The sequence below is a fragment of the Pavona decussata genome, unplaced genomic scaffold, assembly GCF_977016875.1.
Source record: "Pavona decussata unplaced genomic scaffold, jaPavDecu1.1 SCAFFOLD_269, whole genome shotgun sequence".
Classification (NCBI taxonomy): Eukaryota; Metazoa; Cnidaria; class Anthozoa; order Scleractinia; family Agariciidae; genus Pavona; species Pavona decussata.
Window position 1 is genome coordinate 247,720 of NW_028145671.1, and position 26,579 is coordinate 274,298.

General features: G+C 40.4%; 1 protein-coding gene and 1 long non-coding RNA gene across 2 annotated transcripts in view; one reads left to right on the top strand and one right to left on the bottom strand.

Moving 5' to 3' along the window:
• The window catches only part of LOC146455805 (uncharacterized), a 118,673-nt gene that overhangs the window by 71,163 nt on the left and 20,931 nt on the right, over positions 1-26,579 (bottom strand). The window lies entirely within an intron of this gene.
• Positions 5,309-6,499, top strand: LOC146455812 (uncharacterized). The gene is made up of 2 exons (XR_014858949.1): positions 5,309-5,666; positions 6,304-6,499. It is a non-coding gene; the product is annotated as an uncharacterized LOC146455812 (long non-coding RNA).

The following is a 26,579-nucleotide window of genomic DNA, read 5'->3' on the forward strand; positions in this document are numbered from 1 at the left end:
ACTGTTAGGACTTTTCGCTGCAAGGGAATTCCTAACACCGCATGCGCGCCTTTATAGGATCTCAGCGGCTTGCTAAAAAAATATATTCAATGAGAGCATGCTCCATTTTTTTTTTATAATTTGTCTCCCAAGCACGCAAGCTTATAAAAATATTAATAGACAACGTGAAAAACTGATTTTGATTGGTCCAAGCGTGTTCAATATATCTCCTCAAAGTACGCAGCCTACGTCATAAGAGTGCATTATGGGCAAAATACGCACACAAGCCGGCTGGTGTAAGATTTATTCATTGTCAGCGCAGGGAATGGAGTTCCCGGTGTGCTGGTCTGGTCTTTGAGTGTGCAATAGTTGGAAGTTAGTTTGCAAGGAACTGCGAAAGTTCTGTTTCTTTCCCCCGTCACACTTAGTGACGAGTTTGACTAAATCTAAGTCTAAATCTAATTTTGGACTTTAGCGGGTAATCATAGAAAAACTGGGAATCCTAAAATATTTTAAGGATCTAGTTTGACAATTCCTTAATGGAAGTAAGCAATTATCGAGTACGGAAAATTTATAACTGATCCGGCAAACTTGCCATTTTCAGCCGATCGCAGTGACGTAAGAAATATACAAGTTTTCGGCCTTCAATTAAAAATTCTTGAATGAAGCTATACATTTTCAAAACATATGCAAACATAGTTTATTTAAAAATCACTTCGCAGCCTTAAGGCTGAATTACGTAATTATTTACAAACCAGACATAATAGAAAAAATATAAAAATAGAAAAATGTAAATATGTCTCATCAAAGACACGAATATTAGACTAAAACTAAAAACTAGAAACCACAGCCCAGTACTAGAAAACTATGCGAAACTTTAAGAATATTTTGTTGTTTACAACAAGCAAGACTCGGGTAAATTGAAAACGTGAGCTTCTTCGGCGAACTTGGGAAAAACACTTTTATGAACAGCTCTATAAACACTTAACGCAATTATCACTACGCTAGGATTTAAATACAGTCATTGCAGAGCATAGCGAGGGAACTAATCTATTTAGACTTGACTTGAGAAAAATAAACAACAAGTTTTGCAAAATTAATCTCTCTAAGACCTGACACTTAACTTATAATGCAAAGCAATTCTGTCACCGATTCAACGACACATCATTATAGCTAATTATAAAATAAAATTTACACTACCCCCAAGATTATTCCATGTCCCTTTCCTTTTCTTTAGGCAAATATTTAGAGTTTTCCGAACATTTTAGTGAGCGTTCTTCCCCAGAACAATAAGAAATTTAAAGAAAAGATTGCATTGTTCAAGGATTAAACTTCCGGTGTCGAGCGAACGGGCAACGGGTAATCCCGAACTATTTTTAGTAGCGGCTAACGGCGTGTTCGCTATACAGACAAATTTATGGAAAGTTCAAAACACGACTGGACGCTTTCTAGTACAACTACATCCCCCAATTTTTTTTCTTAAAATCTTTTTCCTAGTGCCAAAATGTTTCAATTCATGAATTTTACAGAAGCGATGATTGACTAAAATTATTTTACATGGATTTCCATACAAACACTGTTATTTCAAGCGTGTTTGCCTACTCGTCAAAATGGCGTCGAAAACCGTGATAAGGCCTACACACTATAATGAAATTATGGAATTAGATCAAATTAGTATCTGCCTGAAATAATTAGAGCTTTTTAGTTGCGTTTGTTTATAGACAATTGATTTAGTTTTGCGCTTGAAAATGTACCCTGATATGCTCTCCAATACTCTTATTCAACTTTCGAAAATCAAATGCAAACAATTTGGATGATGAATAGGTTTTTAAGACTATTGTTTTCCAGGCGAACTGAATAATGAATGTTAGTGTATACCAACTCTGTGACCTCAGGCATTTTACCTAATCTGATTGGTCCGCTATCTCGGAACAGTCCATATTGTCCCCCACCTAGGAGGTGAATATTGCTTTGGCTGAGTCTTTCTCATGTTTCTGTCGTGGAAATCATTAAAATTTACCAAGAAGCTACTCCCAAAACACAAAAGAGATAGATATCTTTTACGAGCTTTTACCTGAAAGTTCTTATTACGGGTAAATCAGTCGCATTTTTTTGTAAAGCCTGAACGAACTAAAAGCATCTGTACTGACCCGGTTTCTTACATGTTGGCGAGGATCACCGGCTACGATCGCAAAGCATGCTCTCTGTGAGCTCATTCTCTCGAAACACCGTAGCGTTCAGGGCCCAGTTGCTCAAAGCATGGTTAGCGCTAACCCGGGTTAAATACCTTGACAACCTATTGGTTTTAATACCTCTTTACCAATGGTTAGCGCTAACCATGCCTCGAGCAACTCAGCCCCGATCTCTCCAGCTCTCGTCAGCTTCAAACGAGGACAGCGGTTTTCTTCATAGACTATCAAAGCTGCGCTATTATAGATATTATGCTACAGATTCCATTACAGCTTTGTTCCGGATCATAATAATAAAAGAGCTCTGTGCTATTTGGGATGTGAAAGGTAAAATTATTGTGGTTTGCCGTATGAAAAGCCATGCTCCTGTTAGCCCGGTGCATATTTCAAGTTTCGTGTTGTATGTAAAATATTAAACACTGAGAAGTAGGTTGAAAAAACGAGGCGCCAACGAATTTTTTTTAACTACTTCGAGGTGTTTGGATATCTGATGAAACACACCCTCGAGTGTTTGATATGGCTTCTCAAATGATCAATAATGCTTGGAGAAATTCATGGCTAATGTTGGCAAGATGTTATGGTAATTAGGTTCCCATATTCAAACCACGGTCACAGTAGTGATTTTCTTTGTTTTCTCTTGATGAATTATAAATGAGTGAGCTCATAATCACTGTCTGAATTGTTGATCGAATGTAGTAAACAACAATTCTGATAGTCATAATCAAACTCACTATCAAGCGTCGAGTTTTGTTTTAACAATCAATAAATACGAACAGAAATATTTGAACATACGGCAAAAGTTTTTGTAATAGTTTGTTTCATTTTATTGTTAGAATCCTAAGTGAAGGCTAAATTACATGTACCGAAATAGAGCCGATTTGGCCCAATTTGATAAAGAAAATGAGTGAGCAGGCAAAACTCCCGATTTGAAATAATGTGGGGCATTGCTACAAAGATTTTCAATCTGGCTGACTTTCACCCGGCACCGACACACCGACAGAAAAAGAAAGAGCCCCGTGCGATTGAAACCGACCTATCAGGACTGTTGCAACAATACTTATTCCAGCGGTATATATCGTAGGCGCTTAGTGCCAGTCCCTTCGTGAACCATTTAAAAGGCAATGTCCCTAAAAGCGTTCCACTCGATTTCAGACTCGAAAACACTTTTGCCTCATATTTATATTATCAATACCACTATCCATCCTTATAACGAAAATGCAGTTAGAATGAGGAAATAGTTTATTTTACTGCCATTATCAGCATTTCATCTCTGAACGACCGTTACCGGCTAAAATATGCAAATTTTAGACGCTGTTATTCAGGTTTTTCAAGGATCGTTAAAAGCTACTGCGGGCCGTTACAACCTAGACCATTTGCACTCATTTGGAAGTATATTGCTTCTTCTTACTGTTCCAATACGATTTAGCGGTATTTCTCTGTAATCAGCAAAAACAGGTTATCGTTATTCTAGTAATTCAATTAAGTAAGCAAACTGCACCAAAATATGCCTCAGAAATTTCACAAAATTCTTAAAAGTGGCACCTAAACTAGACTTAAAAACATGTTTTAGTCAAAGATAAAGAGGTATTTTATCAATTTATGCAATAAAACTTGTGGCACAACGAGGTTCAGGATTAAAGTTTTCGATTCAAATTTGCATATTGATGCTGAATTTTCATTGCGTGACACAGGCTGCTTTGACAGAAAAAATTCTCGTCCAGTTATTCAAATATTTGCCACGCCTTCTATTTTCCAACCAAAAACTTTATCTCTCTAGTTCTTCCTTCTTCAATGATACCTGTTGTTCCAAATTTCCACAGGTGTACGTAAGATGCAGTTTTAAGCTTGATAAATCCCAACATTTGTGTTAAAGTGCAGTGTTCTTTAAATTGTCAAGATGCAGATTTCAAATTTCTTTTCAGAAGCAAACCTCTTTTACTTTAAAATGTGGTCCAGTGTGAAGCAGCTGCATTACCCAGTATTTGATACGATTTTATCTCCATCACATTTTAAAAATGAACGTTAGACGTTAAAAAAGTAAATCTCCCACAGCGTTATTAAATATGCGCGAACAGGTCAGAAACTTTTGGACAAGGACTACAAGAGCTGGAATGCGGACCGCGAATAAATAGTTTTGCTTTATTTAATTATCACTTAACAGGAGCACACATCTTTATCTAATTTAAAGACCTTTCCTAATGAAATTTCAATAAGATGGTTTCGTCCTGTCACTGTCTGTTTCTTCTATTGAGAGTGGTCAGCTATATTGCACACGCTCCTTGGTCCACAGTCCGGGATCCAACGCTACCACTTACACAGCCAGTTGGCACGCGCAAATACTACAGCGCTGATACCACAACTTCAACATGAATTTCGAATCGAGCAGCTTTAGGCAAATTAAGAAAATAGCGTGTGGATTCGGACAATTTGTCCCAAATGGTTAAAGTATATGAATGTCAGGACACAATTACGACTCAGCTTGAAACCTGTCATCTATCAAAGTCTGGACTCAGTGAAGCGGAACTAATACTGTCAAGGGCCGGTCATTTTGACCTTACGAAAGATCAAATACAACAGATGGTAATTTGCCCACAACATCGGCATAAACTCGGAAAATTTTGGCGGCCAGCTCGTTCTTACCAGTATCCATCGCATAGTGGACCAAGAAAAAAACATTGTAACGAAAGGCATGTAATTGGTTTGGAGACTGCGAAGAACATACAGTCGGTTTTCAAAGTCACCGTGGGAATAGGATCACGTAAGAATTAAAAATACCACGTGACGAGGCGGCCATGGTGGGGGTCAAAACAAAAGAATATTTCCTCGAAGAACTTACATGAAAATAGATTTTAGTTTCCAGAGGAGAGAAATGCTTTTGGTCTTGACAACCAACATGGCCGCCGTGACGTCACGTGCAAACCAGCAATACCGTAAAATTCCGAAAATAAGCCCCGGCGCTTATATTTTTCAAAGACCGTTTTTGAGGGGCTTATATACGGAAGAAAATTTGGGTGTCAAAATCGATTGGGCTAGCCATAGAAGTACATTTACCGTTTTTGCTTTGTTTTACTTTGTATTTAAGGGCAATTTTCCAAGTACAGGCCCCGGGGGGGCTTATATTTGGAGGGCTTAATTATACACGGAGGGGCTTATTTTCGGAATTTTACGGTAATTTAATTACTTAATTCTTTATCAAGATGAGTGTTTTTCTTCTTTGAGAAGACAAAGGGAAAAGGGAAAAATTTTTGATGATAATGATAATGACGACGACGATGATGATGACGAAGAACTGTAATTGTTACTGTTGTCATAAAAATTGCAAGACCATGATGAACTCAGTAGTTCACTCAATCTTTTCTATTCAGCAATATGTGGGAAGTGTAGAAGCAAAAATAAGGAGGTGATGGACAAAAGTAGGAAATGGCTTGAGTTAGATCCTGATAAGGAAGAAGAATGCGATCCGCATCACAGTGCTGCAGCTTACGGCTTAAGAAACAGGTAAACGATCGTTGTTGGCGGCTATCTACCTCTCCTTGTAGACGCCTCCATTCTCCGTGTTGATGATGTAAAAAATTGACCTCTGAACAAACCCGTTAAAGGTCTTGGGATATTTAAACACTTTTCTGAAAGATTCGCATTTGGCCCGTTCAGGACCAAAGGTACACATCGGGTTTACTAAATTACGCGCTGCGGCATATATCATTCCGATTTTGCGACTCAACTGCTGCGCTCATTTGCGGAATGCAATTATTTTGAGGGCGGTGTTTACTTAAAAATGCTCATAGATTTATAAAAAAAAATGGTTTCTTTTAGCGGAAAAAATGGGCTTGCTAACTTTCGCCGTTCCGAACTACAAAACAGTGCTAGGCACAAAAATAAGTTTCCCACACTGTTTTAGGAAGAGTGTCATGTTCAGGTTGTGTTTTCTTGCTTTCACGGGGGGCGGGGGGTGGGGTGGGGTTTTAAAAAGAGGCAGCACTTCATCAAGGGTGACGCAATATTGTGTCCATAACATATGTCGGTTTACTTAAGATGTCATTTTCCAAAAGTACCAAAATGTTTTGTTTCCAACTCTTGGCGAACTGTAGTGCAGTGTTAACAAAACAAATTTTAAAGACGCCTTTTATTTTATCAGGCTGCTAAAAGAAACTTTCGCGCCTGAGACCCCACAAACGGACAGGCTTGCTGGCGCTAACTGGACGCCTGGATGATGGAGTGGGGTTGGTAGTGGTAGTTCGCAGGAAGACATACATAAAGACGAAATTCCTGAAGTATCCGATGACGTCGTTGCTGATTTTAACGAGGGAACTGGCGAAAATAGCTAGACATTCAAAAAGGGAATACCTCACGCCACTAACATTCCAACTGTCCACGACATGGGAGGAAGCAATACCGGATGAAAGAAAAGCATGTGAAGTAATCTGCAGTGTTATAGCTCCGAAAGACGGCGAAAAACTTTTTAAACCGATACATCAGCCTACCGCGAACGATCTTGATGAACCAACAGAGGATCTTATTGCCTTGATGTCCGCATATCGAGATGCCATGACAAAAAATGTTAAGATTCAAATACTCAGCATCTATGCTTATCGGTATACCATGAAGCTGTTACAGAAATTCCACGAGCCTTATGGAAAGATAAGTTTGAGACAAATAAAAAGGGCGAGATTGCATGCAAGAAATTTAACGAGGGCCGGGGTCAAATGTCCCGAAAGTATTCAGCCATCGAGTACGTCTGAACACAAACAAAGTCCACCACTTTGTAGATTTTGTAAACCGTCCTTATTTCTACCAAGACGTCGCCTTTGGAACGCGAACACTGACCTTAGATGGGGGAGGCAAAATAACAATGCCCAACGTAATCCGGACCATGACTAGATCGACCATGATTATGCAGTACCTTCAACATTGCGAAGAGGAATCATTTGAACCGGCTAGCCGCTTAACCCTTTGTCGCATTCTTGAAGTGAGAGAGGCTTTACAGCAGAAATCTCTCTACTGTCCCTTTTATAAGACAAAAGTCAAAACAATATTTCTTCTTGTAACTGAATCAATTAAGCTTTTACTGTGCAAGTCTTAGTCAACTTTTTTTCCGAAAATTCTTTGGCATGTTGAGTTTTTTCGTATTTGTTATGTGACTTTTACCCGATGACACGAAACGGAGACGCTTAATTCGATAAAATATTTAAACAAGATGCCCCTCTAATGGCATTACACGGAATGCTTAATGTAGCCCCAATTATTTCCCATTGTATGTTTCGCAGATATTTAAAAAATATCCTCCCTTGGCCATTGAAATAATTGTCTGAATGGTTTTATTCAGATATATTGCGTGATACTTATCGTTGTGTTACTAGGAATCATACCAGAAATAACTATGCAATAACGTCATGACCCCGCTGAACTGGTCTGGCCTCCTCTAGCTCTAATCCTTCGCGTTGATCATTCGATCTGTTTTTTTTTAAGCGGATTTTCTTTGCTGTGAACTCTCCCAATTTCCGCCGTTTCAACTGTCGAGTACTACCTAGAAGTTATTATTTTGATTTACTGCTTGAAAAAGGTTGGTTTTCTCTCTGAAAACGGCAGATCCTGAGTCTTAAATTCAGACATGTGGCCGCCATTGAACGAAAACAACTTTTCCAAATGATGATTTGCTTTGACGTCACACAAGTAGAGATGAGTGGGTCCCCTCCCTCGTGATATACGCGCAGATAATGGAGTTTGATTGGGCCGCTTTTGTTCAAGACAATCAAAACAATAGATCCCTTCTGGGAGAGGGAAGAATTTAATCTAGTTTTAATGAATAAATCAAATGATGATTTGACGTCACACAGAAGTGATGAGTGGGTCCCCTCTCTCGTGATATGTGCCTGAAAAATAGATTTTGATTGGGCCGCTTCTGTTGAAGACAATCAGAACAATATCCTTACTATCGGAGGACAGAGTTTAATGCATAAATTAATGTGCACATTTATGACACCGATGAAGAAACAAGATGCCTGCTATACTGGCATTACGCGTGATGCTGGGGCTGATTCATTTATTCCAACTGTATGCTTTGCCGATTGATAAAACTCTCCTTGCTAATGGAATAGTTTGAGTCACGACAATCGCGTTACGTTGTTTACCTTGTGTTACGGGACTCAGACTTTCACCGGAAATGTGTGGAATTCCATTACGATAACGTAAACTTCTCAATGACCTCTTTTCAGTCTCGCGTCGTGGTCTAAGACTGTCAAACAAAGCACGATTCCTTCGCCAGGAACTCACTAATTTCCACCGTTTTAAATGTCGAGTGCTTCTTAGAAGTTATTCTTTCGATTTGCTGCTTCAAAATGGCAAAATTTCCGTTTGAAAACGGCACACTTGAGTCCAGAACATGTTATAAACAATATGGCGCGACAATTTAATGCACTTTTAATTAAGAAATCAAATGATGCGTTGACGTCACACAGGTAGGGGTGAGTGGGTCCCCTCCCTCGCGATATAAACGACAAGAATGGATTTTGATTGGCCAGCTGTTGTTGAAGACAATCAGAACAATACATCCCGAGTAGGAGAGGGAAGAGTTTAATGAATAAATTAATGTACCGATTTGTGGATACGAGGAAGAAAAAAAAAAACAAGATGCCTGCTACACTGGCATTACGCGTGATGCTGGGGCTGATTCACTTATTCCAACTGTATGCTTCGCCGATTGAGAAATCTATCCTTGCTAATGGAAAATTTTGAGTCACGACGATTGCGTTATGTTGTTTCCCTTGCATTACGCGACCCAGACTTTCACTGGAAATTTTTGAAATTCCATTACGATAACATAAGCTTCTCAATGACCTCTTTTCAGTCTCGCGTCGTGGTCTAAGACTGTCAAACAAAGCACGATTCCTTCGCCAGGAACTCACCAATTTCCACCGTTTTAAATGTCGGGTGCTTCTTAGAAGTTATTCTTTCGATTCACCGCTTCAAAATGGTGAAATTTCCGTTTGAAAACGGCACACTTGAGTCCAGAACATGTTAACAATATGGCGCCAATTTTAATCCGGATGTGATAAATAAATCAAATGATGCTTTGACGTCACACAGGTAGGGATGAGTGGGTCCCCTCCCTCGCGATATAAGCGACAAGAATGGATTTTGATTGGCCTTCTTTTGTTGAAGACAATCAGGACAATACATCCCGAGTAGGAGAGGGGATAGTTTAATGAATAAATTAATGTACACATTTGCAGCTACGAGGAAGAAAAAAAAAACAAGATGCCTGCTATACTGGCATTACGCGTGATGCTGGGGCTGATTCATTTATTCCAACTGTATGCTTCGCTGATTGATAAAACTATCCTTGCTAATGGAATAGTTTGAGTCACGACGATCGCGTTACGTTGTTTGCCTTGTGTTACACGACTCAGACTATCAGCGGAAATTTGTGGTATTCCATTACGATAACGTAAACTTCTCAATGACCTCTTTTCAGTCTGGCGTCGTGGTCTAAGACTGTCAAACAAAGCACGATTCCTTCGCCAGGAACTCACCAATTTCCACCGTTTTAATTGTCGAGTGCTTCTTAGAAGTTGTTCTTTCGATTTGCCGCTTCAAAATGGTGAAAATTCCGTTTGAAAACGGCACACTTGAGTCCAGAACATGTTATAAACAATATGGCGCCACAATTTAATGCAGTTTTAATTAAGAAATTAAATGATGCGTTGACGTCACACAGGTAAGGGTGAGTGGGTCCCCTCCCTCGCGATATAAGCGACAAGAATGGATTTTGATTGGCCAGCTGTTGTTGAAGACAATCAGAACAATACATCCCGAGTAGGAGAGGGGAGAGTTTAATGAATAAATTAATGTACCGATTTGTGACTACGAGGAAGAAAAAAAAAGAAAAAAAAGAAATCGACCCGTTTTTAGACACGGTATGCCCCCTCAGGGCATCCCGCATAAAAAAAAGAAATCGACCCGTTTTTAGACACGGTATGCCCCCTCAGGGCATCCCGCGTAAAAAAAGATACCTGACCGAAACCTAGACACGTCATGCCCTGCGGGCATTCCGTGTAATAATCTAATTGTTTTCTTATAAACCCGACAATCGAACACTGTCGAGCTCACTTAACTCACTTTCCATCAAGGAATAACCAAAGTTCGAGAAATCAAAATTCCAACCAGAATTCAAGGCTCGATCTTCAACTGTCCAGTCTGTCTCGGAATTCCCAGAAGAGAAAGCACATAGAATAACAAACCAAATACAGACTGAAATATGACCATTATGACTGATGCTAGAATTTTCATATATCGAACTTAAGCTACTGACAACGTGTAGCATGGCCTATTATATTTGCGATTAGTGGTTGGTTGATTCATCACGCCTTAATAATGTGCTATATGACCTACTATTACTAAAGTTGCTTAAGTTAAGGTATCTACACATTGACTGTACACATTTCACCGTTTTCAAGCAAAAATAGCAATCAGTTTAGTCGTGATGGGAATTCATAAACATGTAATTAAAATGTGAACTAGACGTGAATAGACACCCTATTCTGGTTTTCGATTCCTCGGCTTTTGGAGTCCAATCCTCTTTTTCACAACTTATCGGACTACCGTGTACTCTCGTCCCATACAGCGCAAAGGTCAATTCGTGAAGGACTTGCCCGCTGTAAAATGTAACTACTTAATTTAACCGGTAAAAAAAATGTTCCCTAAAAGCGCAACTGTTGTATATCGAATAAAGCACGTTTGGAAGGGCGAGACTAACAAAGGTTAGTGGCAAAGGTAAGTAAACTTAATGGTCTACACTTCCGTTCAGTTTTCCTGTAAATAAAGTACAAAAAAGTTGCCTAAGCTTAATAATATCAATAATTATAACAAAATATTACAACAAGCAAATGCGATGACCTTTCTAAAGTCTCGCCTGTGACTATGCTTCTAATGAAAGCGTTGAAACGATTTATTTAGTAAATAAAAATTAAGGTTTGGCCGCTGAACTTTTAGGAATAATTATATTTCTGAAGATCTATTTATTGAAAAAGGAAGAAGACGAAGAAAAATATTTTTTTTCGGTTAAAAAAACATATTTTACTTCCGAGCGGCAAGTATTTGGAGAAATTTCCCGTCGAAGGAGCCGGTGTCACGCAACGCGAATTCTGCATCAATATGTAAATTTGAGTCGAAACCTTCAAGTCTGAATCGCGTTGTGCCACAAGTTTTATTGCATAAATTGATAGAATACCTCTTTATCTTTAACTAAAACATGTTTTTAAGTCTAGGTTAGGTGCCACTTTTAAGAATTTTGTGAACTTTCTGAGGCATATTTTGGTGCAGTTTGCTTACTTAATTGAATTACTAGAATAACGATAACCTGTTTTTGCTGATTACAGAGAAATACGGCTAAATCGTATAGGAACAGTAAGAAGAAGGAATATACTTCCAAATGAGTACAAATGGTCTAGGTTTTAACGGCCCGCAGTAGCTTTTAACGATCGTTAAAAACCTGAATAACAGCGTCTAACATTTGCATATTTTAGCCGGTAACGGTCGTTCAGAGATGAAATGCTGATAATGGCAGTAAAATAAACTATTTCCTCATTCTAACTGCATTTTCGTTATAAGGATGGATAGTGGTATTGATGATATAAATATGAGGCAAAAGTGTTTTCGAGTCTGAAATCGAGTGGAACGCTTTTAGGGACATTGCCTTTTAAATATTTTCATTCGCGCCAAAATTTATTGTTAGCTGTTGGTCTCCATGTTAATTCAGTTTCGCTTGTCCTATTTATTTAGTTTATATATCCACACTGTCAGGTACGTTCATGTTGTCCTTTGCCGTTTATCCTTCGTATTGCTGTTTTATTGCCTTTCGTTAGTACTATCTTGTAATTTATCGTTTGCCTCAGTGTATTTATTTGTTTCTGTTCCAGAAATCACTGGTCATGATTTCGTATCAATTACAGTTAGAGGAACTGTCAAGGACGTTTAAATAAATTTACCGGTGCGTTCGCTACAATTTCTGACAAGGATTACGCTATTGGATCGTCTATTTGTCTGTATTTTTAGTCGAATTATGTCACTGGATCCTCCGTTGGACCAGCAAGCGAGCGATGAATTCGATCATGCTGAAAGGAATCGACAACCAAGTTCACGCCTCGACGTCGAAGGTGTCACTCGCGAAAAAATGCTTTCCTTCAAGAAGAGTGGAACGGTTCACTTGGGATATCTGAACAGGTTTTACAAAGACGTCAAATTACTGATGCAAAATTCCGAAAATTATCGCGAAGTTCGTGTGATAAGGAAGACGTTGAAGCCGCGTTCGGTAGATGTTTACAAGCATACGAAGAATATTATCAACTCGCGATCGAGCCAGAAACTAAATCAGTGGCGCTGGATGATTATTACAGCATAATGATTAACAGATTTTTTTTTAATTTGCAAAACACAAAACTGCTTACATTACTTACAATACAGATCTCTTACACCACTAACATTACAATAACTCTACTTTCAAGATACAACTTACATTACTTACATTACAATACTTACTCAACTTAAAATACGGTACAATGCTTATTCTACTTACATTACAGCACATTACATCATTTATTGACAAAATAATTTTTTCATCGGTTTCCACTTACTTAAAATTTTATCGTGATGAGAAACGTCACGAGCAAATTTTTCAATATTGTAATGAAACTTAACGTAGCTCTGTACGCCAGCGAAATCGGGTTCACGTCCCTCCATTTTAATTTGCATTTGTATATGAAAAACTTGACTACTAAAATAATACAATTAATCGCATTCTTATAAGGCATACAGTTTGTATAGCCCAAGAGAACAGATTCAAGAGAAAATTCTATTTCAATGTCTGTTACCGACCAGATCCAATTTGCGAGGGCGATCCAGAGGTGGGATATCCGGTCACAGTACCAAAAAAGGTGCTCTATGGTTTCAGGTTTACTGTCACAAAAAAAGCAATTATCGTGATCCTTAATACCCATTTTCATTAACAATACATTTGTGGCAATAATTCTATGGAATATCCTATATTGAAAGCTTCTCAGCTTACTAGCACTCGTGCATAAGAAAGGGATACTGTAATAGGTAGACCAATCCTCGACAGGAGATGGTAGATATTTATTCCATTTACGCTGCACCTTAGTTGGCAGAAAGAAACAGAAAGGAGTTTGATGAACGTGTGGAAGAATGGCTTCGGAAAGTTGAAACGCCACCGTCCACTCATGAACAGGATTTGAATACCTCTGCTCGTCACGTCTCTCCTTCACAGGGTGAATCAGGGACCTTGAAGTCAAAGAGTTCGAATTCAAAGTCGAGTTCGCGTGCAAGTGACAAATCGAAAAAGGCAAAAGCTGACTTACTTCGCCGAGAAGTGGAACTAAGGAGCCTCATGAAACGCCAGGAAATAGAGCGTGAAATGGAGCGGCAAATTCTGAAATGAGAACTTAGGAAGATGAACTCAAACGTCGCATCGCGTTATTAAGAAGAAATAGAGAAAGCCAAGGCGACTGATGGAGTTTACGCAGGCGCCGAATACCCTAAGTCTAAGAGGAAACCAGTCTACAAAGAAGAAGTGGGTGGAAAACCCTTAGCCAGACCACCTCTTCCCCGTGTGGACCTCAATCAAGTAAGGAGAAATTATTCGAGATCGGGGCTCAACCCAAGCGCAGAGCCGTGGCACCCGGGACCTCCCCGGACCGCTACCAGTGGTGCAAATCTCCTTGAATCGCAACAGCTGCAACAGGTTTTGGGGCAACAACACGAAGCCTTAAAGATGATGGCTGATTCCCTACAACAAGCACTTAAAATGCCAAAAAGAGAGCTCGTAACCTTTGATGGCAATCCTCTGAGCTACTGGCTTTTCGTTAATAACTTTGAAGTCAACATCGCAAAAAGGGTTCGAGATGCCGAATCAAGACTCACCTACCTCATCCAGCTCTGCACTGGAAAGGCCAGGGAGGCCATCAAGAATTGTGCTATAGTATCTCCACCAGAACAAGATTACGAGAAGGCTAAAGAGATTCTCTACCATAGGTTTGACCGGAAACATGTCATTGCGCATGCGCACATCGCAAAGATAGTGGACGGTCTTCAGTTAAGAGCTACGGATGTCGTTGGTTTGTCTGATCTACTCACCCTCGTCCAAATGGGCTACGAAGCGGATATAAACAGCTCCGACAAACTCGTGAAGATAATGAGACGCCTCCCTGTTCACTTGCAGTCTAAGTGGGCTGACACCGCTGGCCAGCTGACCTTGCGAGGTGTTAAGCCGACTTTCTCGCATTTGGCGAAGTTCCTGGAGGAAAGAGCTATGTTGGTCAACACAATGTATGGAGAATTTGTGGGTTCATCTCCAGAGAAAGAGCGGCGTATTAAGCAGCAATCAAAGGAGAAAACCGCTGACCACCGAAGCAAAGGGAAGATCTTTGCAACGCAAATTGGAACCAGAGATGGATCTCATCCAAACGTTACTTCTCCCGTTTCTAGTTGTCCTCTGTGTTCTGGTCAACACTGGCTTGCGAAGTGTGAACGTATGAAAGTGATGACCCCAGGAGAGAGGAAAATTTTTGTCAGACAGGCTGGGCTATGTGATAATTGTTTTGGGAGAGGTCATATAGCCATAAATTGTGGAAGCAAGATGAAATGCCAAGTGAATGGCTGTAGCTGAAAACACCACACCATGCTGCATCTTCAGAGGAAGAACAATGATGGTAACACCCCTTCTAATAAAGCAGCAGCCACCCCTGATGCAAATAGTGCCAGTATCGATATCGTCAGCGGGGCCAGAGAGTCTGGTCGTTGCAGTGCCACAGAGTCTGGGAAGAAGAATGTTTGCTTAAGGATTGTTCCAGTGGTTGTGAAGGGACAGGGCCAGAAGGGCGAAATTGTGACAAACACTTTGCTCGACCCAGGATCAGACGTGTCGTTATGTGATCTTGGCCTGTTGGAGAAACTTGGCGTATCTGGACTTCCAAAGGAATTCACGCTAACAACCGTTAACGGGGCATCTGATTGTCAAAATGGTCTCGAGGTGTCTCCGGTGGCAAGGGGAATTAACCTGCATGAAGAAATCACGCTAAGTAGGATCTGGGCTGTAGACCCTTTACGTCTGCCTCGAGGGGGTGCTCCCACGAAGGAAGATACTGATAAGTGGTCTCATCTCAAGGGAATAAATTTTCCCAGAATTTAGTCTGACGAAGTGTCGTTACTCATCGGCTGTAACGTTCCTGAAGCTCACTTGGTGTGCGACCAGAGGCGTGGTAGGCGTGGTCAACCTTATGCTGTATGCACCCCTCTCGGATGGACTCTTATGGGACCTTTGAATTCATGCGCAAACAATTATTTCAGTGTGAACTTTGTTCGCCATGATGATGCAATGTTTCACCAGCGAATGGAGAGAACGTTTAGGAATGACTTTAACGAGCCTATGGTACCCTCAAAGACTGCGATGTCCGTAGAAGACCGTAGAGCCTTGGCGCAAATGGAAGCTTCCGTGAAGATCGTGAATGGTCACTATCAACTGGGGTTACCGTGGAGAAAGAAGTCTGTACGCATTCCAAACATTCGAGAATTTGCTATGAAGAAACGCTTTCAGCGTGATCCACACCTGTTTGAGAAGTATAAGGAAACAATTGACTGTAACGTCTCAAGTGGTTATGCAAGACAAGTACCCCATGAAGAACTAGAAGTTAATGAAGATACACCAGTCTGGTACCTGCCCCATCATCCGGTTTTCCATCCACAAAAGTCAGGAAAGGTTAGAGTTGCCTTTGACTGCGCGGCCAAGTTCAAGGGCTCATCACTGAACGATCAGCTGTTGCAGGGACTAAACATGACGAATGGACTTGTTGGTGTCCTTATACGCTTCTGTCAAGAACCGGTTGCAGTGGTAGCCGATATGGAAGGCATGTTCCACCAAGTTCGAGTGGCCCCTGAAGACTGTCATGCGTTGAGATTCCTCTGGTGGCCCAATGGTCATTTGACAGAAGAGCCGGTCGATCACCAAATGCTTGTACATTTGTTCGGTGCCACGTCATCGCCTAGTTGCGCAAGTTTTAGCCTGAAGAGGACGGCTTTGGATAATCTAGGCGCGTTCGATTACGAAACTATCGAGACCGTCAGTCGGAACTTTTATGTGGATGACTGCTTAAAGTCCGTGGCTACCACAGAGGAAGCAGTACGACTGTCAAGCCAGTGGCGAGAATTGCTGTCTAGAGGAGGGTTCCGCCTGACCAAGTGGATTAGTAACGACAGGAACCTAATCGCTTCGGTACCAATGACGGAGAGAGCACCCTCAGTCAATGACCAGACGCAGCGGGGTCTGACTGGAAGTATCTCAAAGGAATGCGGGGTAAAAAACCCCGCATTCCTTTCATATTTCTCTTTTGCACCCGATGGAGAATAAACTCCTAGATGGTAAGAGGTGTTATAAGCCACGGCTTTCTGTCAACAAAGGTCATGAGGGGACACAGTTGAAGTCTACTGTAAATACGACTTCACGCAGAGATTTAATGTTTGTGATTCGTTGAGGCTTCTGTAATCTCATTTAATATGTCATAGAATGAACGGCTCATGTGATTCTCACTTCCTTCTTTGCGATCTGGACAGTGTTTTTGAATATCGTAACTCGATACAAAATTACCGCATTAATCCTCATATAAGAAGATGGCGAGAATAAATTCGAACAAATAAGTTTGTGGCGTGATGGTGCTCGTGTACATACCGTCTAATGAGAGGTACCGTGCAATTTCAGCGCAAATTGATCATGCCGATCAAAAAATATCTGTACCTATAATTATATAAAAGGTACGCGTCGGTAAAATACTAAGATCGTATGATGCTTTGTTTGTCCACGTACTTTGTTTTGCAATGAATCAACAAGATCGATTTTCGCGAATTTCGCTGCAATTGCATGGAGAATAAATATTAGACTAAATTCCGTAGATGTGATTCCTCTGCATCCTGTGCACGAAAGTCGCAAAATTATCGCCATCCTTTAGATCTACTAGCTGTCCATTCACTTCCGGAACAAAGCTTTACCAGCTAATGTTTTCTATTGTTGTGCGATAAGCCGCTGTCTCTTTGAATTTGGATAATAAGTATCACTGTGTGGAAACGCGGGCACATATAGAAGTATCTTGAACCTTAACCGCGATCGCGGAATTATACTACAGTACTGTTTAGCGGGAACGAGAGGAAAGCGCGCCCTTCCGAAATTGTGATCGATCATACCACGAAAGTCGCGTGAAAGTTCATTGGAGGAAAAAAAGAAAGATGCGCAAAGCAAGGAACAAAAGGAGGCGATTGCTAAGGGCCGCTAATGATAGGGAGGCCAGACAAATGCGAAGACAAACGAATGAGAGACGTATTCTTCTACTAAGGAATTGGCGCGTGTTAATTATGCGAAACGGTAGGCATTGAAACAAAGGAAATACAAGGGACAGAACCAAAGTAAGGCTCGCTTAGCCAAGAAGACATAAGTTATCACAGAAGAGCATTTGTCTAGACAACCACAATTTTGAATATTCAATCTTAACGTGAACACGACTAACATGATGTTGCAATGTACATCGTCCCGGCAATTGTTCCAGGGAAAGGCGTCATAACATTCATAGTGTAGGAGAGTGGCCCTTGAAATTCCACTCCTGAACTGACGATGAAATGGAACAATCCATGTTCACTTTCAGAACAGGGGGCACGACAAATTCACTTTTTGCTCGAAATGTCCAAATTGTAAATCTATTTTCACACCAGACCAAAGCCATTACGAGGGGACTATGTAGAACAATTTTATCAGTGAGGTCAGTATTTTACAAGAAAAGCAATAAAAATCACGAAACTATATAGCTGGTAAGGCAATGAAGGAAGCGACCCTTAAGCAAACTCATAAAAAAAATTAAACGCAAAAAAAAAAAAAATGCACAGCCAATGTCGTGGTTGATATCGGTGTCATGGACTCGTGTAACATAAAATAAATAACGCTCATACAGCAACTCAACCTTTAATCTTTTTTATCCATCAAAACGGCGGGTGACGCACCTCATACGGTCTGATGTAACATAGAACGCGCTAACACAGCAACTCAGCCTTTAACTTTTTATCCATCAGAACGGCGGGTGACGCACCTCATACTGTCTGATGTAACATAGAAAGCGCCAACACAGCAACCCAGCCTTTAATTTTTTATCCATCAGAACGGCGGGTGACACACCTCATACGGTCTGATGTAACATAGAAAATGCTAACACCGCAACTCAGCCTTTAATTTTTTATCAATCAGAACGACGGGTGACGCACCTGATACGGTCTGATGTAACATAGAAAACGCTAATATAGCAACTCAGCCTTTAATTTTTTATCCATCAGAACGGCGGGTGACGCACCTCATACGGTCTGATGTAACATGGAAAACACTAATGCAGCAACTCAGCCTTTAATTTTTTATCCATCAGAACGGTGGATGACGCACCTGATATGGTCTGATGTAACATAGAAAACGCTAATACAGCAATTCAGTCTTTAATTTTTTATCCATCAGAACGGTGGGTGATGCACCTCATACGGTCTGATCTAACATAGAAAACGCTAATACAGCAACTCAGCCTTTAATTTTTTATCAATCAGAACGGCGAGTGACGCACCTCATACGGTCTGATGTAACATATAAAACGCTAATACAGCAACTCAGCCTTTAATTTTTTATCCATCAGAACGGCGGGTGACGCACCTCATACGATCTGATGTAACATAGAAAACGCTAGTACAGCAACTCAGCCTTTAATTTTTTATCCATCAGAACGGCGGGTGACGCACCTCATACGGTCTGATGTAACATGGAAAACACTAATGCAGCAACTCAGCCTTTAATTTTTTATCCATCAGAACGGTGGATGACGCACCTGATATGGTCTGATGTAACATAGAAAACGCTAATACAGCAACTCAGTCTTTAATTTTTTATCCATCAGAACGGTGGGTGATGCACCTCATACGGTCTGATCTAACATAGAAAACGCTAATACAGCAACTCAGCCTTTAATTTTTTATCAATCAGAACGGCGAGTGACGCACCTCATACGGTCTGATGTAACATATAAAACGCTAATACAGCAACTCAGCCTTTAATTTTTTATCCATCAGAACGGCGGGTGACGCACCTCATACGGTCTGATGTAACATAGAAAACGCTAGTACAGCAACTCAGCCTTTAATTTTTTTTCCATTAGAACGGCGGGTGACACACCTCACGAGGTCTGATGTAACATAAAAAACGCTAATACAGCAACTTAGCGTTAAATTTTTATCCATTAGAACGGCGGGCTGTACGCCTTATACGGTATGGTGTAACATAAAAAAAACGCTAACGAAGCAACTCGGCCCGTAATTGTTCCGATCCATCAGAGCGGCGGCTGGCACACTTCACATGGTCTGATGTAACATTAAAAAACTCTAATGCGGCTACTTAATATGTTTATCCATCAGGATGGCTGGAATCTACCTTAAATGGTATGATGTGACAATGCAGTCACCAGTGCAGCCAGGCATCGGATTGATATCGATCAGAACGGTGAATACCCCCGCTTCCCCCTACATACACGCTCTAAAATAACATGAAATAATTTTTTCCACAAGACTGAAGGTTGTTTCTCCTTGTACAGTTTACTATAGCGTCGTTAATATGATGGAGCAAGACAGAGGTATGCATAAACATGTACATGTCTATTATTTTCTCCTCGCCACTCCTGTCGCGCGTGACTTGTAGTGCGCGTTTAACTCGCGTTTTGCGCTCGCCCGCGAAACACACACGAAAAATAACGCTTGTTCTGCCGGGTCAGTCTGGTGTTTTTCTATGGAAAATTGCGTGTGCATTTTGCTTCCGTCTAAAAGTTAACTTTTTTCTGGTACAAATGTTGTAGTCAATTTTCGGGTTCTTTTAGCCTCTTCGAAAAATCAATTAGTCACAACAGGACCGCTCGCCAAATGCCACGGGATCTGATAATTTTGTCCACATAAGACTCCCTTACCCGGCTCAACTTTTTCTTACAAATATGATAATACTTAAAGTAAATTTAAACCAATAGAGAGCAACCGTTTGCTATGGTAGTGCCATGAGTATACATATTCTTCAGGATTTAATGCCTTTGTTATCGTACTGTGTTGACAATAGCACTCGTGCGATCACCTTTTTCAGGATTTCACTCCCAAGCTCACGATGTCTTTTTTTATGTTTCTTTGATTCTAACCGTGTCTCAAGGGGATTTAATAGCGCGCTTGATTTATGTCTGCCTTCTTTAATTTTTATGACAACTTTGTGGTCTCAAAACAGAATAATCTAGGAATACTAGTAAATTCTACTCCACGCTACTAACAGTAGAGGACGCCTGTGTCCTGTTATGCGCGTGATTGTGTCGTAATCGAAACTATATATTTATACTGTCAAATTCTTCAACCGCAGAAAAACAAATTCTTTACCACAACTATTTTTGTGTGTACACGAAAATTGAGATGAGTTATTTACGACTTGATGACATGTATTATTCGGCCATTGAGTCTGTACATCTCTGGTTTCCTTTCAGTACAAGAACATATCTGCGATTTTGGCCGGGTCGAAATAAAATTAATCCCAAGACACAAGCCGCATGTGGACGCATATCGGCACTTCGTGTCTCGTTCAAAAAGCTTTGCTTTTCGGCATCACGATTCACGAGCCGGACCATTGACAAAAGCGTGATAAGACCCTATGACGCTGTGTTTGATCAAGTTCTTGTATTTGAATCAACAAACTCGATCTGCGCCGCAATTCCCCTTGAAATTTAGCCGTAATTTACCTCAAATTTGACTTCTCTATGCCCTGTGTTAAAAATAGCAGTGACTATATGCCTGACAGAAGTTACCGTGCCTTGCATAAAACGCTTTTATTGCTTTTGATATAAGTTTCGGTTCAGTTGGGTTAGCAAAGAGGATTCAACAGAGTATCTTATGCAGGAACAGACTAAACCCTGAATATTTTCTCTTGTTTTACGTTTAATTTTACTTCACATTTACAACAGTAATCGGAACCATGCATGCAACATGTCAATCGACAACTGTAGACTGGATGGTGACATTTTAATTTTATTTACCTGGCACCGTTGACACAACCTCAATTAAAAGTAAACCGCAATTTAATTAATCACGGAATTCCGGTACTTCCAGTTCAGACCCACCTTGAGGAATATTGAATATTGAGACGATTTGTGACAAAAACTTGAATTTATCTGGAATGAGAGAAGATATTCGAAAAAAGAAAACGCCAGGCTTGTTCTCTTTGAAAGGCCTTTAAAATGGGCATAAATTATTTTTCACTACCTAGCGGAAAATTTAAATTGCAGAAAATCTTAGAGAACGGAATGTTATTCCCTGCAAATCCGTAAGCTCAAGTTTTCCTTGTTTTTTTTTTCGAAAATTCCGGCTGCACGGCTTTTCTTGGCTCTTTTAGCGAACTATTTGTCCCTCCAAAAATAAAAAGAGGAATTTTAAAAATTTTCAGCGTTGCGAAAGTTTGAGGAGATATTTCGCGAAAGAAAAAGCTAGAAAACGCTAGTCTTTCTTCCGAACGTTTGAGACGGGCAATGTTCCCTCCAACAGATATTCCACCGAAACGAACCGTTGAGTGTAACGATCAATTTTAGCTATCAGCACGTTTCAAACTTTTTGATACCCCAATTCATAATATAAACTAAACTCGATTTTGAGACGGCAATACGACTTTATATTGACGGCCAGTTGGGAGAAAATATATTCCGTATTGGGCGGAGTCGCGAAGCGACGGAGCCCAATACGGAATATATTTTCTCGCCGTCAATATAAAGTCGTATTGCCGTCTCAAAATCGAATTTAGTTTTTTTATCGCGATACAAATTTTTTCTTGCAGAGAGCAAACGAATAAAGGCAAAATCGTGCGCTGATTGAAAGAGAAATTCTTCCTTCAGCCGAACTGTTGCCATGGTAATATCCGTAAGCGAAATTTTTTTTCTCGCGGCGGGTTTTTTGAATTTTGGCTAATAATTGTAAGTTAAAACAAAGAAAATGCAAAAATTAACAGCCCATAAGGTACCTACCGTTGCTGAAAAAGATAAGCTACCGGATTTTAACGTTTTACATCAAAATTTTATCGAAAATTTGTTGCCGGCGCAAGAAAACCATGGAGAAGATAAACAACATGAAAACAGTGACGAGCAATTCTCAAAACCAGAAGCAAGAGGCAACATAAGCACCCAAAAACGAAAAAAGAGCATCGTTGTCCTTGAGGACAAGGAAATTGAAGAACTTGAAATTACCCAAGCGGCAAAGAATACCGTAAAACGAACCGAGTGTGCCGTTCGACCCTTAAGCAGTTGGTACCTGGAGCGCTATGGAAAGGAGATTAAATTGACAGACCTGAAGAAAGATGATGCAACAGAGCTATTGAGGCACTTTTTCCTGGAAATAAGAAACACCAGAAAAGAAACTGTCGGTGCCGAATATGAGCCATTAACTTTGACGGCTTACCGAAATGGGTTGAGGAGATATTTCTTGGAATGGCGCGAAGGTGAAAAATTCGACATTGGAGATGATGCTAATTTAACCAAAAAACTCTGTGCAAAGCGAAAGCAACTCAAAGCAGCTGGAAAAGGGAGTCGTCCCAATAAAGCAGACCCTTTTGACGAAAACCAGATAGAGAAACTCTGGTCAAGTGGTGCTGTTGGTATCCAAAATCCTCGGCAGCTACTACTACTAGTTTGGTGGAACAATATAATAATGCTCGGGATGAGAGGAAGACAAGAGCAGCTTGAGTGCCGTGTAGACGACTTTCATGACCATGGAAGTTACTTTGAGTACATCGAAAGGACCACAAAGACAAGAACAGGAGAATATGATGCCACAAAGGCTAGACGAAAGTACAACAACAAGATATTTCGTGGTTATGGCGGCGAGCGAGATCTTTACTTTGCGTTGAAGACCTACATCAGCCACAGGCCAGACGGTGTCGAAGCATTCTACCTGCAGCCAATTGAAAATCCTAAGAACAATGTCTGGTACAAGCGACTGGCACTAAAAAGAGATGGGTTAGGCAACATCATGAAGAAAATGTCCCAACAAGCAGGAATTGAAAATGAAGGCCGTTTTACAAACACGTCAGGACGCAAGACAGCAGTGCAGAGTTTGCGGGGCTTTTTCGACCCAGTGGAGATTTTAGAGCTCACTGGCCATGCTAATCCATCCTCCATCCAGTCGTACAGTCACAATTCCCTTCAGAAACAGCAAGAAATCTGCAGTAGACTTGCAGGATCGTCAGCAAATGTCCAAAACAACACGACAACCATTGTCAGCGTTTCAAAAGACGGAGTCCAGCAAACTCTGTCCAGCATTTTCAACTTTTCAACGCTTAAGAGCGGATGTCTGTAAATATCAACCAGAGGTGTGCAATAGTGAAAAACTCAAAATTCTCAAAAAAATTCACAACATAGCCCATGGTAAACTATTGCAAGAAATACATGTTTTACTTCGATCCGATAATTATTTTTGATGTGAGGCTATAATCTTGAATTCACCGCTCCTGAACCGGGTTTTCGGTGTCTGACATCACATGTTGCGAAGACCTTGTTTTCAAAAACAAACCAGTTTTGTTCCAAACGAAAAATATCCAGTCTGATAAAGTACATAGTTATAGACAACATGAATGGTATGTTACTCATCTGAAGTGAAAATTAAATATTTAGGAGATGTTTCAAAATTTACAATTTTTTAAGCGATTTCTCGTGATGCCAAATTGACAAATTTGCGAGGCTTAAATCATCAACTGGTACATGACGTTGAAGATAAAGATTTACACCACGTGAAAGAGCATCATTTCTTCTTATAAAATCCGCTTTCAAAACTATGGGCAACTCAGAAGGAAATTTTTGAGGCCGCGAATTACAAGTAGCACTTTAGTGAAATCTGAGCTTTTCTGTCACGGCATTCCGATGCTAAAACGCAGATAAACACAACATGAAAACGTTTCAAACAACAATGGTTTATTGGTACTTGCTATAGGCTTTGGCCCACGTTCATAATATTACTTTCCATGGTTTATACTAGGCATTTCGGGGCAGGCACAAAAGATTTTAGCAGTTTTATTAGACCCCGAGTTCAAAAGCGTATAAAGGTCACAAATGTCAGTTTACGTAGTCAACGTCGAAACACAAATGCCAATTCTCGTCAAATGAATTCGGACCAAAATGGTTTGCATTGAATCTTACTTTAGAACAAATGGAACAATAGCTACAAGTGCTACGTAATTCATACCTTTTGAGCGAGCTTTCTGTACATTGTAGAAATCAAGACATCATGCAATCAGGAACGATACACGAAAAATACGTTTAACGGCAGAGATTGCGTTACAGTTTGCACAGACCACTTGCCCCCAGGGGAAGGAGGACTCCTATATAAAATTGAAGAGTTGATCGTCATAAATTTTGAAAAGAACCCCTAAAAGTTACCAGAATTTGTTTTGTAACCGTGGTTTGTACAATTTTCCCACTTAGTGGTACCAACTCTAAAATGAATACGCTAAGTGACAGTTGACTGACATTTATAATAACTTTCTCTCATATTTTTTCGCTCAATACCCTAAAATTGGCTCAAAAGTACCGCCATACCTTTGATAGGTACCAAACCACGAATTTTAACCCCCGAAAGCTACGATCACCCCCGTCAATTTTTATATAGGCGTTCACCCCCCAAGGGTAATTTTTCACTGCCGCTCCGATACAAACTACAACTGCGTTTTTACTTGTGAGTTGTATTTTCTGTCACTGAACTTTCTAAACGTGCAGTTAGCCCACGTTGGTATTCAGATCGCTTCAATTTGTTTATTTTGCTCTGCAATCCAACTTTAATGCTCGATTCTGGTTTCATGGCGTTCAAACAAATAGGCCATTTCCGAGTTGCCGTGTACCTCATTATGAAAGCGAGGCTAAGTGCAAAGCTTTTCATATGAAAATTAGTTTTGTTTGCATCTGAATGAAAACTAATTTTCATAATAAAAACTTTGCACTTAGCCTCGCTTTCATACTGAGGCTTAAAGCAACTCGGAAATGGCCTTTTGAGCCGAAATGGTATCGTGTGAGTATGCTTCGATTGTTGGAAGATAATGTGGACAAAGTGTTGGAAATCCAGCGAATACCCAATGTATTCCAATCAGAGATTGTTGCACAGACATTCGAAACTATCTAAGGGCCACAGGGTTTGCTGACTGAACACTGAAAACTGAGGCGGAGCTTCTCGTAGGCAGAGCAGGTATCGAATTACTGTAACGCAAAACTCCTGACCTTAAATAAGAATTACCTTTAATAACGCTTGCAATTTGATTCCGAATTACTGGTTATTACATCCACACAAATTTAAGATTTTTGGTGTTTTTTTAAAGTTATTTGGCCGTGTGCTTTGTCACTGTTACAGTCTCCCGCCGTAAAGAATGGGGAGGTTAGGGGGGAGGCGGCGGGGTAAGAGCGAGGACGGAAACGGGGTTGCGTCACCACTGTCATCCCTATTTTCCCCAATATTTCCTGCTGTACGACTCACACCTGCTACATTCGACGACAGTCCATTGTCAGCTAGAATAAGGGAGGAGCGTAGGGGGAGCAATTTTTGTCAGAAAGAGGGCCAGGGTTTCACAGCCTGGACGGCACAGCTACGCTCCTTTGGCTGTAAAACCAGTTATACATAGTGACATAACTAACTGACTAAACTTCACCGCAAAATGTCCCTTGGTATCTTCGAAATCGATGACAGCCATCTAATCAGGCCTATTTGCCCAAGACATCGAGATGCTTATGGCATCAGACGGCGCTGCCAAAACCGATTCTGCGCCGGTCCCACCAAGTTGGGCAGCTAATCATTTCAAGCAAACGAAGGGAGATCGGAGCATCACGTTTGTGCAATCTAGACTTATCCACAAGATGACCTCGATATTAGTGCCTGTCGGCTTTCGTAAGTACTCTAAAAATTCAGAGCATAGCACCATATATTCAGGCAACATGATCTTGTTGGATCGTGTTCTTACTTTGATCATTAAGGCCAAAGAAACCATATTTTGTCTACTCAAATTCCATTACTGATGGATGAACTATCTTTGATCGTATATACGTACGAAAACTGTCATACAACAGACATTTATTGTGAACAATAAATTGAAAATTGGGTCTTATCCAGATGAACTAGACAGTGACATTGCTTTTAGCTCTCCTTGACTAGCATTCATGGATGTGCGTTAGACTGAAATTTGAAAAACTTTATCAAAAATCAAAACTGCCTAACTACGCGAGTGTAGACGCAACCAGATAAAATTGTGATAACCCAAAATCGTAACCTCAGTTTGAACTGATTCAGTATAATTAA